Below are 15,337 nucleotides of genomic sequence, written 5' to 3' on the forward strand. Positions count from 1 at the left end.
CAACGCGGGCTCGTCCGGGAATTGAACCCGGGACCTCTCGCACCCGAAGCGAGAATCATACCCCTAGACCAACGAGCCAGTCGAGAGGGTTCGTCGCTACTACGCTACAGAAATCCGAACCCCATACCGAACCACAACGTACGAACCTGATATGAAGAAAGGGGAACGACAACACTGAAGCCTTGATTCCAGTTAACGTTCAACAATGATAATCGATTATTCAATAGAATTTGGATCTATTTTTTGTTCTAAGTACATTTATTGTTTTTATGTGTGCCTGTTATTATTGTTTTCGCATGCATTTCTATATGCAGGAGTTATTCAATCTTCTTTTTGTGCTTCCCAAAAACTACCCTTCGATGTTGTTTTCATTTCTGCGAACTCAGGCTAACTAGAATCAACGGAATTTTAAATCTGTTTCTATCAAAACTTTTTATTTGTCATCGCTTGTCTGCCGGCAATGCAGAGCTAGAATTATTAAAAAAAAATGAAAAAAAGAATAGAAACGGTTGTTCTTTGTTTTTTTTTTCTCGTTCAAATCCTGAAGTACGGACGCGTTGTCACAAACATTCAACGTACCGATTCCCCACCCTAAAAGCCATTCTCGGAAAATGATCGAAACAGATGAATGTTTCATAACTTCGCTGCTGGGGTGATTAAACATTTATGGACGAATAAAATTGTGTTTTTGAAACTGCTCGAAGCATTCGTCGTCTAGGATATGGATGAGGATTATGAGTTCGTTCGTGCTAGCTATCCTTAGCAAAGGTCCCTAGCTCTTGCAACATCTTGTTTATCTCAGAAGCGTTTGCTATTGTTGGAGGTATTTCCTGTGTGTGTGTGTGTGGGAAAAGTTCCAGTGCAATAAGAAATTCTGGATAATCTTTATTGCTTTAGGTTAGATGGGATAGTGTCGTTGTCGTCTTCAGCCAAGAGCTTTAATCTTCCACAGTTTCGGTAAGCATTATTTGCACGTGTATTCTATTAAATTTTGAATTCCTTTTTCGTCTTCAATTTCTATTCTCAAATCGTTGTAAACGTGACGGAAGCATCAAGTTGGATGTGAATGAAAATTGCTTTGATAGCGAAATTGTCGCATAAACCTGACAGCGTTGTTCGATGACAATGTGCCCCATTATTGACCTCCCGGAAGGCAAATGGTAGACCTCGGTCGATTTGATCGGCACCTTACAGCACACGGAAGACCATCGGTTTTTTTTTGTTTCCCTTCGGACGTGGAACCAGTTCAAGAGTCAAGCCGCTTGATGGATCAGTGGCGCACCGACCGACTGGCGGCCAAAGTAACCAAAGAGTGCCATTAAACTGACAGATGTTACGGCCGGTAATTAATCCATGTCCCGGGCAGTGAACGATAATTACAATTTTGTGCTGAAATGTGCGCATCGTGTTGTTCATCGCCGCCGAGCGCATCATACCATATCCTGAGGGCTTCGCGTTGGCACCGGTTCCGGCCATGCTCCTGTGTTCTGTTTTTTGTTTGAAGCGCAGTGACGCTGAGAGATGCGGAGTGAGCATTTTTGTGGGTAATAATTTCTACTGGCGAATGGTTTTTAACATTCCGGATCGTTTTGATTGAAGCAATTACGTACAACCGGTTCCCCGTGAAGTGCCTTGCGTACATTTCGAACAATTCATGTCCCGTTTGCCATACCTCGGCTGCGGGATGTCAACGTCAGGTTTTTGGGGTGACATTTTCATAACAGTGAACCAAATCTTTCCGGCGGTATGAAATGAAAACCAGAACTGAAGATCACTTCATATGTCAATGGGATGCAAGAATAAGCAAAACTCGTTGTTTGTGCCTTTACGTCGGTTGAGCTTTTTATTAATTAAAATTACAATAGCAATCGTTCGTATCGCACGTAATGAGAGCAAAAGGCAGAAACGATAATCCCCAGCAGCAGCAGCGGCAGCAATAAACCGTCAGAACAGTGACACGCACCGTTTCTTGCCAAGGCGCGCCAGATGTGTTTGTCGAGATTAATGTTCAGCTCACCAACCTTCAGACCGTTGATTATTTGCTTGTGGGCATATTTCATGCTGTAGTTCACGATGCGGGTACAAACGGTTTGAAGTCTCGTACGCAAACAGTCCACGTCGGGACTGAAGGTAAACTCGATCCAGTAAGCGGAATCATACCCGTGCAGAATAATCTGCCCGTCCGCATGGCAAATGACGAAATCCATCCTCAGGAAGAACAGTCCGGGAATGAACTCTTCATCACTGCTGCAGTTTACTACCTCGATTAGGACAGCGTTACGGGTACGCTTAACGCAGCTAATCAAGCAGCTAGACGACAATGGAGGTACGTGGATGTTCATATACTCAATCAATGGAGCACGTATCTGTGTCACCTTGCTGCAAAACTCGAACGATTTGTACTGAAACAGGAACGTACTGTTACCTGACTGGGGATCGCATAAGATGCATTGACTTCTCAGCACAAGGTTCATCACTGTAAGCACGAACAAAAGTTCACGATTCATTGCGTTTATCGGAACGACGACTATGTTTAAAGAGACTTTGATTCCTAAGGAATTCTTTCGGGAACGACGACTAGTTCTCGTTAAGTACATGCAAGGGCCTTTTATAGAATACGGAAGTGATATGGCGTCATACCAATCGGTCAGTCTCTGGGGTGTCATTTTTGGTGAAAGAACTGATCGTTTGAAGTAAATTTAGTAATGCTTATTATTTAATATTGTTGTGAAATCTACCTTTAATTTGATTTTAATATCTCTCTTTCTCTTCTAATTAACACATAAGCTCGATTTATAGCACATTTTATAGCAATGATTTAATTCCAATATTTACGCTTAGATGGTGAAGAATCTTTATTACAAATAATTAGTATTTTCGTATTCTTTACATATTTTATTTTACATCAATGCGTAAAAATATAAAATAACAATTGAACAGTAAACAAAATGGCTTACGTTTGAATGTCGGCCATGACTTTTGGCATAAGGTTTCCATACGTTTTTGCTAACGTTAAAAGTTTTAACACCAATCGCTATATGCTCATAATACGCATCGTAACTCGTGTAGTAATAATTAACATGTTTGAATACTCTCGTACAATCATTCGTGCCCTTATGCCGCAAACACCTTATATCTGGTTCCAGCTTAAACTCGATAAAACGATCCATATTATCTGCCCGTAGCGTAATCTGTTCATCCGTAAAGCAGGTGAAGAATCTCATCTCGTTCATCGTGATAGAATACAGCAACATTTCGTCCTCATAGTTACAGTTGTAAATTTCGATCCCAACTGCATGCTTTGTTCGATTTATGCAACCAACTGTACATCCCAAACGCTCCGGTGGATAATAAGCGACGTTGAGAATATTGCTGGATGTAGTGAGCTTGGTTACCTTTCCGCACACGACAAATGGTTCGAACTCGGCAACGTACCATCCGCCCAGATATTCGCCCAGGGAGCAATCGTTCCATTGCGCCGCGGAGTGTGAGCAGTGGAGTAGTACCGTGGTGACAACGGTGAACAGAAATTGTAACCTCATTACGCTGAAGGAAGAATGCTACTGCATCAAAAAGGGGAACCATGTTAAACAACTTTATTCTCGCCTGAGTGGTGCGGATGAGGTGTCTCAAGGGATCGATGTTTAATGATGTGCACTTAGTTAACTGGAATTCTTATGAGTTTTTATTACTGCAGCGGCTTTTCAACATGAGGAATAGGATACATTTCGGATATTCACTTCTGACCACCTAGAATTAATTTTACTGCGTAGTTGAGTAGTCCAAAAGTTCTTTGGAAGCATTTGGAAGGGCAGAGATATTAACTCACGTACCGTCGAAAGCATTTACAACAATTATTCATTCTTATGATGAGTCTCTAGTTTTTGAAGAATATTTCTAGATACTTAGTCTATTAATTAATTTCTTACATATTCTTGTTGGAATGCGCCATCCGAATATCTTGTCCAATTTTGGTGTTTTGGTAGAGTATTCTGCGTATTTATTATAAAAACAAGAAATGAAATGATTGCTTGCAACATTTGTTTTTATTCAACACACACACAAAAGATAACGAGAAAATAATTAAAAATGAATCAAACTAAGCTCCTTTCAAGCGAGAAGTAGAGCAAACATCAAAGAGTTGGTAATAAGCACTGCCGACATACTTCTCACATTTGCGTCACCTTGCATCGAAGCCTTCTTCCATATGATTTTGTTAATTCCCATGTCCAGACTGCCCGTTGCCTGATGCTCCTTTAGCGCTTCCAACGGTTCGAAAACTTTTTCATACTTTGTCACACGTATGCAGATCGCGTTCTGTCCTTTCTGCAGACAGCTAAGATTCGGTACGAGTTGCAAGTACACCCGTTGATTCAACATCTGCCCCTTGGCGATGAACTGTGCGTCCGAGTACTGGACGGTAAAGTCCATATCGGTGAAACTGATCGGCAGTGCAAAGTTAGCCAAACCACCATCGCACGCATAGATACCGATGCGAAAGGCGTCACTCGTTTTGTTCACACATCCGATTGTGCAGCGTGTCTCGTCCAGGTGCACGTTCGTAAACGTTTCGTCCACTATGCTGAGCTTCTCCAGCATGCCACAGAGCGAAAACGGTTGAAACAACTCGACGTACTTGCCGGTGTAATCTTTCTGGTGTAGGAACGCATTGCTGTATTCGGTAGCAAGAAAACCTATTTGCATGAGTAAGCAGATGGTCAACAGTATTGAACGCATCGTAGAGTGTCACTATCCACGAACGGCAAAACGGCTGTTCTATATATGTATGTCCTCAAGTACCTAATATCTCGTCCCAAAGGAGCGATTTGGGTTCGGTTCACCCAAGGTTATATCTAACCAAGTGATTGATTATAATTTCTATACAATGGGCAAATACTAGCTCCCTGGGAAAACAACTTAACTGAAGTCGTTCTTAGCTAGTTTATAACAAGAAAAAATAATACACATTAAAAATATATTTATCTTGATAAAAAAAAACTTTATCCAACAAAACAGACGCATAATGCAAAGGTTTTAAAATTTGCATAATTTGATTTCCATGAAAAATTGATTTGCAATTTTTAGGATTAAAGTTGAGTTTAAAAAAAAAAAATTTTCTTTATCTTAATTTTATTCATTTTTCCCCCCTTTAATTTCTGTCCTCACCGCTGTGAAGGAATTGTAAGCTCCATTTTTAGCTGTAGTTGCATGAGATATTATGCGCCATAAAGAAAACATTGAGAGGTAATAGGATTATTTCTATTGCCTCGTGATGATGGTGCTGGATGTAAGGAGAGAACCTCGTTGGCACACCAAAGTGGGGAAATCGGGGTGCCGTAAAGCAACGCCCCAAAATGTATGGTCTGGTGGTGTAATGTCGAGAAGAGTTGAGAATTGAGTAAAATAATTTATTCAAATTACCCATAAATTATACTTTATCTACTAGCCAGGTTCGGTACGTTCGGTCGTCGTCGCGGGTCGTTTCGATGGGTTGTTTTTGGGCGAGGCAAAACGGCCTCGCTTGTAAGGATTAAAGGTATCGATACTCCGGGTTCGTTGGGTGTGGAGCTGAAGATTGCGAATGGGAGGATATGGTTTTATATCGGCAGTCGTCTTCAGCTCACTGTAAGATGTTGGTAGTGAAGTGATCTATCAATCGATCGGGTAGGTTACGGACAGGTTATCGTCTTTTGAAAGCAATAAAGCTGGATATGGAAACAAGACATGGTGGTACGCAAGGTGCAATAAAGCATCGTTCGAGGGTAATAACATTGTTAAGATGCAGCCAAAGACGGGGCAAAGGTTTTGCTTCAATTCTTGCCGAGCCACTACTCATTTACGACCGTTTAAAGTGAAGCATCCTAATAGGCAGATTCTATTCACTTTCATGACTACGCTCTGGCTGAAGTTGAATACGTCATTCGGGAAACGTTTGCTTCAATTTAGCTTACGGGGTAGTCGTGTCAAATTCTAATCCGCATCCAACGGGAATAGCAATATTTATCTCGCTTGTGAACGGAACTCAAGCTAGGGATCCTTTCGTTGAATTGATTGTTTGAAGGTAGGCTTATTTTTTTATTTCTCTTCAAGATACGGCAACATCTATCTAGCTAGCGATAAAAGACTGATCCTTCTCGTAGAATCATCCCCAGGAAAAGACATCGCTTCCCCTCACAGTGCTGCGGGTGATTCATATCGGAGCTGAGTTTTATGCCTTTAATTATGTTTACGATGGCATTCCCAATGGGCAATCAGACTAGAGAAGCGAATGGGGCAGAGCCGTGGTGGTGGTGTTTTGAAGATATTTTATAGCGCGATCGTTCTACGACAACGTGGTTGCTGGTTGATGGTGCTCCCGGTACGAAAAGCACCATCATTTCTGTGTGCCGCTTGAAGGTAATTAAGTTATTGCTTGAAAGCAGCTATCATTTGCCGTTTCATTTCACCCGTGCGCCTAACGAGCGCTTGCGACGAGGCAAGCTCGACTGTCGTAAATTATGTTTAATTATCAAGCCCGCGAGTTATCAGTGGTTTTAATGGTTTCGGGAAAAGTTTTTCGGCAAAAAACGAAAAAAAAACAAGTCTTGTGAAAAACGGAACATGTTGGCGGGCTTGGCAGAGAAGCAACGATGCAAAGATTGTTTTCCTTTTTTTTTTTTGCTCTGTTCCGTTGCTTTGTTACACTAGAACGGCGACATGATCATGGCCTCGAAACACCCATCAACGCACGGATCCGGACTTCGAAAAACCGGTGTTGAGTAATCCCTCACGGGGAAGCAAACATAATATCGGACCGATGCATCGAGAGGAAAGTGTTGTCATCTTTTATGGATGACTACTTTTTTGTTGTTGTCTGTGTTACCTCAGATCCCCAGCGTGTGCCTCCTTCACCCGACACCAAACTGGGAATGGAAGGATGGAACGGACATTTTCCATCACTCAGTGTCACGTCTCGGCCGTACCCGGGGAGTTGGAAAGTTGTTCGGTTGTTTGACTTCGTGGTGGTTGATTTTTTTTTCCTTTCTTTATTTCACCCTCCTTTACCTAAGATAATGGAGATCGCAGATAAAGCACGCATATACGGGATGGTTTTTGTCATAAAAAAGGCAAGAGAAGAGAAAAAAAAGGTAAACACAGCCTCTTACTATTGCCATCGATGGGACGATCGCGCGTCCAAAAACCAAAACGCGCCGCAGTGTGCGGTGTACAATCAGCTGCGTCAGGAAGGTGGCCGTTGTAAGCTATAAATTTATGGATTTTATAGCAATTTATATTCATTTGACTTACAATTCCGGAAAGAGGCGAACCTTGTCGGAATGGAATTTATGGTCGTTAGGGATAAGACCGAAGGAAGAACAGTGTGTACTGCCGCTGCTGCTGCTGCCACTTCGCCTGCTTGAGGATGACCGCGGCGAAACGAACAATTTCCACACCAAGGTTTGCTAGTTTACCATCGGTTGGTGTTGATGCCGGATTCGGGCAAGGATAAGGCAACGGCAAAAAGGTCTCGGCAAATGGGTATTTGATTGGTAGTGGAAGTTGCGTTCCCAAATTCGGTGTAATTACGTATATGGTTGTAGATGCTAGGGTGCAGATTATAAACGAAGACGAGTAGAGTAAAGGTAGTGCGTTTATTTGTTTCAGATTTCGAGCAGGAGCAGGAGAGCTCATTGATGAAATATAAAACGAATTATGCACAATTATTGTTGGTTGATTTTTCTTTTTTTTTTGAGTTCAATTACGTTACAAGATGTTTGGTGAATAATAAAATAAATATGCTCTAGGTAACTTTCGACTTTGAACGCTTGCTTGACAGTTGCTCATCAGCATCACTCAGCCCTATTCGGGGTTTTGTTCGCTCAGTATCGTTTCGAGGACGGAAATTCAATTTATGCTTCTTTTCTGTCACACAATACACTGCCATTCGGAATCGTTTGGCCGTACGGTTTACCATTGCATTCAGGTTTATTTAAGAAGTTACTACGACGATGGTTCGCTCACTACGTGCTCACACAACAAAGAAGCACTCCGGATTTGGGATGGCTTCCACCCTCCGATGGCAGATATTGCCGACGAAAAAAAAAAATGCGGGAGAACTGTGATACAAAAAATACAGTTCCTTCTACAAGTGCTTTCATTCACACCACTCAACTCCATCCACCATGGTTTCGGCTATCCATTGTTGATTCGATTAAGAAATGTGTTCAAAAAAGCAAAAGAAACCCCAGACTGATGGCTAAAGAATAGCGCAACCGTGCGCCAAGGTTCAGTGAGATGAAAAGAAAGTACAAGTTCTTCCGTCGCTGCGACTACCAGCGTCACTTCGGTGCGAGCTTCAGCATCTCCCAATCGGAATTGATGATGGTATCTGCGGTCAGGCACCGGACGCAACAGACACAGACAGGTTGATGTTGCCCCCCGGTCGGTTCATAATAAAAGCATTTGATAGCCAGCCAGTAGCACACCCTCCCGCATTGGTCCCACAGTTGGGATGGGGAAATTCACAACACAACACACAACGTTGCTAAAGCAAAATTTCCCTCAAAAGCGAAACGCGTACCGGACGTTGGAGGATGTTGGGCAAGAAGCAGAAAGCGCCGGTTCTTGGTTTGGGACCGTTTCGGGGGTGGTTGAGCGTACTTTGTGCGAGAATAAATGTACTGTCTGTGAGACAAACAGTAACGTTGTTATTCAACTTTACTGTTTTGCCGTACCGTGTCGGGGGGCTGGCTATAAGCGTACATGGGCTGCAGCATGCTTCTGCCTGCTAACACAGATGCTTTAAAAGCGACACACCGGACCGATCGAGCTGATGTTTTTACGCGCTGGTGGCTATGAAAAACCCATTTTAATATCAAACACGCCTCAATGCGTTTGGAGCGAACCCCCCCGAAGAGCGTTGTCTAAATGTGGCCGCCGGAAGGTGACACAGAAAGGATTCGTCGTTTCCACGTTTGCGCAATTGGCCAAAGCTTTTGAGCGGCGGATAAAGATGAATGTTGTATACATGTTATTATATTCACTTTACCATAATGGTCGGAGAAGAAGAATTAAAGCATTGTTGGTAAAACTATCCTTGTAATCCATTTCTGGCTTTCCTTCACTTTTTTGCATCCATAGCAGAATGGGATTTGAAACCTGGTCTTATCCCGTAAGACCCTTAATGCTATCACTTACACCAACGCCGACGTCTAGTGAAGCGACGTTAGTATCACGTTTAATTATCTATCGAAGTGTAATTATATTTTTGGTTAATCTGCTTCTAGTAATGTTTTATTAATTATTAGAACGTTTTCTTTCCATTTTACAATCTCTAAAATAAAAATATTTTTAATTTTTTCTCTCTTAAAGATAAAAGGCAACAAAGCATTTTTATTTTTAAAATACAACTCTATATTTACAATGAAGGGATTTTCCTTTAGCCCACTGCTATACCATCGTTGCTTGGTCAAAAGGTCATCTCAATTTGGATCGATGAAGAAACTAGCCTACCGTACAGTAACCACAAATACTGCCTGTTGTTATCCTGAGAAACCATTCCATCTGCCGCCATCATATGCCCCAATGTTGCCCCAAGCTGGCAAACTCTTTGCTGAGTAGGTAATTTCAAAGCAAAGCAGACATAAAAAGCAACCACCATCACCAGGCTGTGGATGGAATGAAATGCTAAACCCTGGTTTGGTGTTTTTTTTTTTGATGCTCCACTCGAAACGACCACAATTTAGACACGTGAGACCGAATGAATGGAGTCGAGTTGCAAAAATGCAATTTCCATGCATGAAGATCTTACCCTCACGCACTGCGGTGTGTTGTTTGCTTCCTTCTTTAGCCTTGGACCATCATGGTAGCGAACGGAAATGTAAACCAGACAGGCAAGCAAGTTCTTAAGCAGCTTTACCATGAATCGGACCAATAAAATGGAATATTAAATTATGCTTCATGTTGGTGAAATAAAAGCCACAACAACCAAAGAAAAAAACCTTAACTCGTGATGGGAACCGAACGCCACTCTAGCGTAAGCGACATTCAATCAACCAATAGGCCCCGATAGAAGAAAGAAAAAATTGACTCGATCACCCCAAAAAAAACCCAACAAGGCAGTATTATGCGCGATTTGATCGATAGTTATCGTGCGGGGTAAAAGGCAAACGGGAATTACATTATCATTTTTAGATGTTCGCCCTGCTCGTGAATCAATCAAGCGCATCGCGGCAGCGTCTTCGGTCGGGGGCACGAAAAGTGGACCACGATACAGCCCAAGGCTTCCGATCGAAGCGGACTACCGCGAGGCCACTAACGCTGACCACATAGAGGCTGGCCCGGTTTTTGGTGTACGCGGCCGCTTGTGCAGGAACGCACAGAGGGAAACGAGAGATACGAACATTCTTCACATTCTTTCCAATCCTCATCTCGTGCACGGTTCATCGCCGAGGTTCGTATAATTAATCTCCTCGTTCGTGAGTCGTTATTTTTGGACCCCGCCATTTAATTGGTACGCCACGCATTTACCTCGGAAGCGCACCGTCAGCAAAATGTGTGTGTGTTTTGTTCTTTTTCCTTCCTTTTTGCGAATGATTCATTCCACTTCGAGCCGGTTGAATCTCCCGTCGAGAAGACGCGGCTTTTGCAAAGACAACACGCAACGGAACATTTTCCCTCGCGAAAAGTAATTTCTGAATGCGGACATCGGGAATGAATGGGTGAATCAGCGCCTTTATTGCTGTGTGTTTAGAAGTGGTAGATGTTTGTAGATTTAAGAACGTGTTGTAAAGTTGCCGGAAATAATATCCTAATGTATAAGACATATTAAGAGATTTGTTGCACTTTAATACAATGCTCGAGAATGTACATTTTTATTCAGAAAATAATTTTACAACACAACGGAGTGACTCACCTGTTTTTCCTTGAATCTCGTACTGAGTAAAAGGGAAGTCTCCCCCAGATTCACCTCACAACAAGTGCATAACAGCAACGGAAGTTCAACGTGAGTAGCTGGCGGAGTTTGGCAACTGCTTGGCTAGTAAACAGCGAACGAATTAAAGATAACACCAACCAGATAAGCATAATTGGAACGTTCCAATTGGCAGCCGTGATTCCATTGCTGAGCAAAGGGAGCAAAACAAAACAAAAAAACGCCACTAATGTATGCTGGTTTAAAATTTGTCTAACGAGAATTGGATAATGTTGCCACTAGCAAAACAGCTTTCGATGGAGCTGAAACTTTAATGAGTTTGCTTTACTTTTCCAACCCCTATTTTGCCTCATTACCGTGGAAATAAGCAACTGTACCGATTTATGCAATAGAGAAAAACGGTTTCCACTTACATACATCGTTACAACACGCTGGTTTGTAGGAAAGCTTTTTTTTTCCCCAAGTGCTCTATTCGCACTGTTTTATCGCCACTTTTCACCATTGATAAGGTCATACACAATTGAAGTTGCGAACGCTCAAACTTCTCTACTTTCTCGTCGGCTTTTAATAGCTTCCTGTAATTGTATATTTTTAACCACTCAACGACATCTACGTCGTGGTTCGTCTGTTGTTTGATGTTTTTTCCCCCCTACTTCCCACCAATTCTCGCAGGACAGTCGCAAGGCAGCAGTTTTCCAATGTTGGTTTAGTGTAGGGAGGGTTTTTTCTTCTCTTCCAGCTTTAACCGGGCCACGTCACCCGATGAAAGCCATCACCGTGCGGTGCAGTTTAAGCGTTTCGGTTGGGCGACTTGCTGGAAAACTTTCATAACTTATGGTGAAAATGAGACTTTTAACTGCTTCCAGCAGGACGCCCGTTCTAGCTTTTGTTGTGCGGTTTTATGTGTGTCTGGTGTTTCATTTCAGCTCGCCCCAGCGCTGGAAAAAGCATCATGTTGCAATTGAGAAGCAAAACGGAGCGAAGAAACCCCTTAGACAAGATGACGATGGCTGATCATTTTCTGGGTCGTGCTTCAAATTGCTACTTTTCAAGCGAAAGGAAACCTTCTAAATATTATTTTGCGGGCCATCATCTCCCGCATGATGATGGTACGGGTGTTCGGGTGTGAAGAGCAAAATCTTACGACCAAGAATCGTAATAAAAACATGCCATCATGTCTTCCCCTCCCCCCACTGCATGCTCCTCCCTTATTACCATGCATGTACGGCCATTACGAGCGTTTATATCGTCAATTATGCGCATACATCGAGAACGGAGCGAACTAACCCCGTCAAACACGCTCGGAGTATTGGGGATGCTCCCGTCTACCCATCAGGTTCCCAAGTTTTTGCCTATCTGCATCGATTCATCTATTCGTGAGTAGGCTCAATTTTCATGCTTCGTTTGGTAGCTTCGACTTCGACAAGCCCATTTTATGACGGGCCGTTTAATGGGCCGCCGGGATGGATGAGGGCGGAAGCCAGCGAGCAGGCAGATCGAAGATAAAGGTAGTTTTGCAGGATTTTATTGAGCCAACGGTAATGGTTTTTTTTTTTTTCGTTCGGTTGGGAGAGATAAGGGAATGGGAAATGGTTTGCGAAATTGTAGCTTAAATTTGGCAACGGCATCATCTGTATTCAAATTTTTGCAAAGTCAATTTTTTCGGACGTGTCTGGCAGACATCGTAAACGTGGTTGAGCGTTGCTTTAATCTGATCAGTGTTTTTTTTGGTGTGCGAAAGAACGGAATGGAAGTTGCGAGTTCTTAGTGTTTGGAAATGGAAAAGCTTCCCTGCCTAGACGAGTGTTTGCTTTTAAATACAAAATGTAAGCATTTTCCGAAAACCTTCTCAATGCCTTCGTCCTGGGTAAAATAGAAAGAGGAAGGGAGAGTAAAGAAACGTTTATGATGGCCTTAAGCAATAGACAAATATTTTTTCTCTTCATTTTTGCAAACCTCCCACAGTACTAATCCTCCACAACAAGCACACTCGAAATCGATTTCGAAAATATGGATCTAAAATTGGACAAATTTTCTATCACGACAGTCTTCGTGGCACAGTCACAGGCAAAACTGATAACTGGCTACACAGCGAAACGTTCGAATGTCAGCAAATGGAAGGAAATGAAAATACTTCACCCGAGTTTCCAAGGATTTCCCACCCTTCAGCAGCTCTTGTGTAATGGGGAGTCGGAGGGAGTTGAATAAAATCGAGATTATTTTCAAATTTGATTTCCTATTCCACTGTTCCGTTCGTCTCGAACTTGGCGAGTACTTGTCGCGTCTGTCGTACCACATCGCATCAGACACACACTCCCGGGCGAAGATGCTGCCTAACACAGGAAAACCCCCAAAGTAAAGCGCCCGTTACTCACAGACCGTCCCAAACGTTTCGGGGGGAAACGATCTTGAGAATGTCTTTCTTCATGATACGATTAAAGACGAATGTTTACGCCCGTCTTCCACGTAAACCAAACCGCGAAAGCAAAAGAAACCAAAAAAATAAAGTCAAAATTTGTTCCCCGTGGGGAGCAAAACAAAAAAAAAAGATCAAGAATCAAAAAGAATAAAAACGGAAAGGAAATTAAAACACTGTTTAATTAAATCAAATGGCTTTTAATTTGAAACAAACAATTCTCACTTTTTGACCCTTTTCCTCGTTCTCTTTCCGGGCCTTGTGCTGTCTGAGTCTGAAAGTGTTTGTGTGTGCTGCTTTTTTTGTGCCTTCTCAATTTTCCATTTACTTCAATGTCGTCTTAACATGCGAAGACGGTAGCTCGCTTCTTACGGTATCATGTTGGGAAGATTGAAGTGACGCAACGACGCAACGAACGAAACGATCGACCAAAGCGAACCGGCAAAGGACAAAGCAGGGACCAAATGAAACAAAAAAGAAAAAAAAGCACAAAAAATGCCGCTGGGTTCCGACCCACAAAAGACACAAGTCCGACTGGCCCAAGACAGAAGGTGATGTTTTATTGACGGTTCGGCGTTTATCCTGCGCCGCCGTTATGGACCCAACCCAGGCGAGGATTACTCTTCCGTAAATTACTTCCATCACAGCCACTCTGATGGCGGGTGACTTTCAAAGTGATGCTGGTGTTTGATGCTTCTTGTTTTGTTGAACCGTTCGGTCTTTCATCTACGACGGCAGGCACTAAGATCAATCGGTTTCGGGCTCCGGGAAATGGTCGCCCAATCAACGCGTCACTGATTAATATCGCAACTTTTTGACGAATCTGTCATCCTGGCGTTCCTGCTGCTGATGACGTATTTGAAGCATGCTTTGTAGTGGTTAATGTGTGTAGCGGGAATGGCGTGAATGAGAAATAAAACTAATTATTGGATTTAGGAAGTGTAAAGTCCTAAAGCGAGAGAATTAATTTCAGAGGTGTAGTTATTTTTTCCTTGAAGAAATCTACAGTTGGTTTATAAAACAAAGCATTATTTAAACGATTTTTCAGCCACAGTTAATTAAAGACTTTAATTTAATTTTAATTAAATTAAAAAATCCTCACATATTTTACTATTTAATAATGGAGATACATACAGTTAGAAACTAGGAAACCAATTGACTTGAGGTCATTAATATAATCAATGTTTAAAATTATTCTTAACAGAATATATTAACACATTATTAATAGTCTTAAAGTTGATTTCTTTTTAATTACCAATGAGTCAAAAGTCACCAAAATAGTGATAAATTTAAAGTAAAAATTTAATGTCTAAACAGTAACCCTCCCCAATTTTGTCGGTCTACGAATTTAATTTGTAAAGTACTTTAGACAAGTATTTGCTACCGAAATAATATAACATTTTTGATTTCTGACTGTTTATGACGAATTCCCAAAGGATACCCCCAAAATACGTTCCTAAGAAGGACTAAATAAAATGTAACTTTTTGTGTTTTTTGTTTCTATTAAATGTGCAATCATTTTCTTGAAAATTGAGTAATTGAGATAGTTATCCTTTTGAAGACAAACATAAAAAAGGGAGTTTCTTAGAAATGTTCAAAACTTGCAACAAGCTAGAAATGCCCAACCGGAATTAAATAATAAATATTCTTCTCCGTCCAATTTCTTGCCATCCACCGAAAGAGGACCACCACAGCAAAATGTTCTCCGACACCGGATCAAAGCAAAAAAAAAACGGAAAAGATGCAACCCGAAACGACGAGATGTGCAACCCTCCGTCAAGCACGGTCGGTAGCTAAAGTCCGGTAGCAATTGGAACGGTGTGAATAAAAATAAAAGCCCATACCCATTCTCCCGAGATCGGTGAGGGAGATCTTTCATTCGTTTTCCTTGTCTGTTTTTTTTTTTGAACTGTTGATCCGAATTCTTGAATCCGGTTTTTTGGTTTACCATCTACCCCGTGTCATCCTCCGGAGGGGTGGGATAGGTTAGTTTGTTTTGGTTTCTTCAT

The 15,337-nt window shown here is 42.0% G+C and overlaps 1 protein-coding gene and 1 non-coding gene across 9 annotated transcripts in view; one reads left to right on the top strand and one right to left on the bottom strand.

Moving 5' to 3' along the window:
- The window catches only part of LOC125765166 (mpv17-like protein), a 137,145-nt gene that overhangs the window by 39,729 nt on the left and 82,079 nt on the right, over positions 1–15,337 (top strand). The gene's annotated exons all lie outside the window — the stretch shown is intronic.
- Trnap-cgg (transfer RNA proline (anticodon CGG)) lies at positions 7–78 on the bottom strand. Its single transcript has one exon. It is a non-coding gene; the product is annotated as a tRNA-Pro (tRNA).

The sequence above is a fragment of the Anopheles funestus genome, chromosome 2RL (genome assembly GCF_943734845.2).
Source record: "Anopheles funestus chromosome 2RL, idAnoFuneDA-416_04, whole genome shotgun sequence".
Taxonomy (NCBI): Eukaryota; Metazoa; Arthropoda; class Insecta; order Diptera; family Culicidae; genus Anopheles; species Anopheles funestus.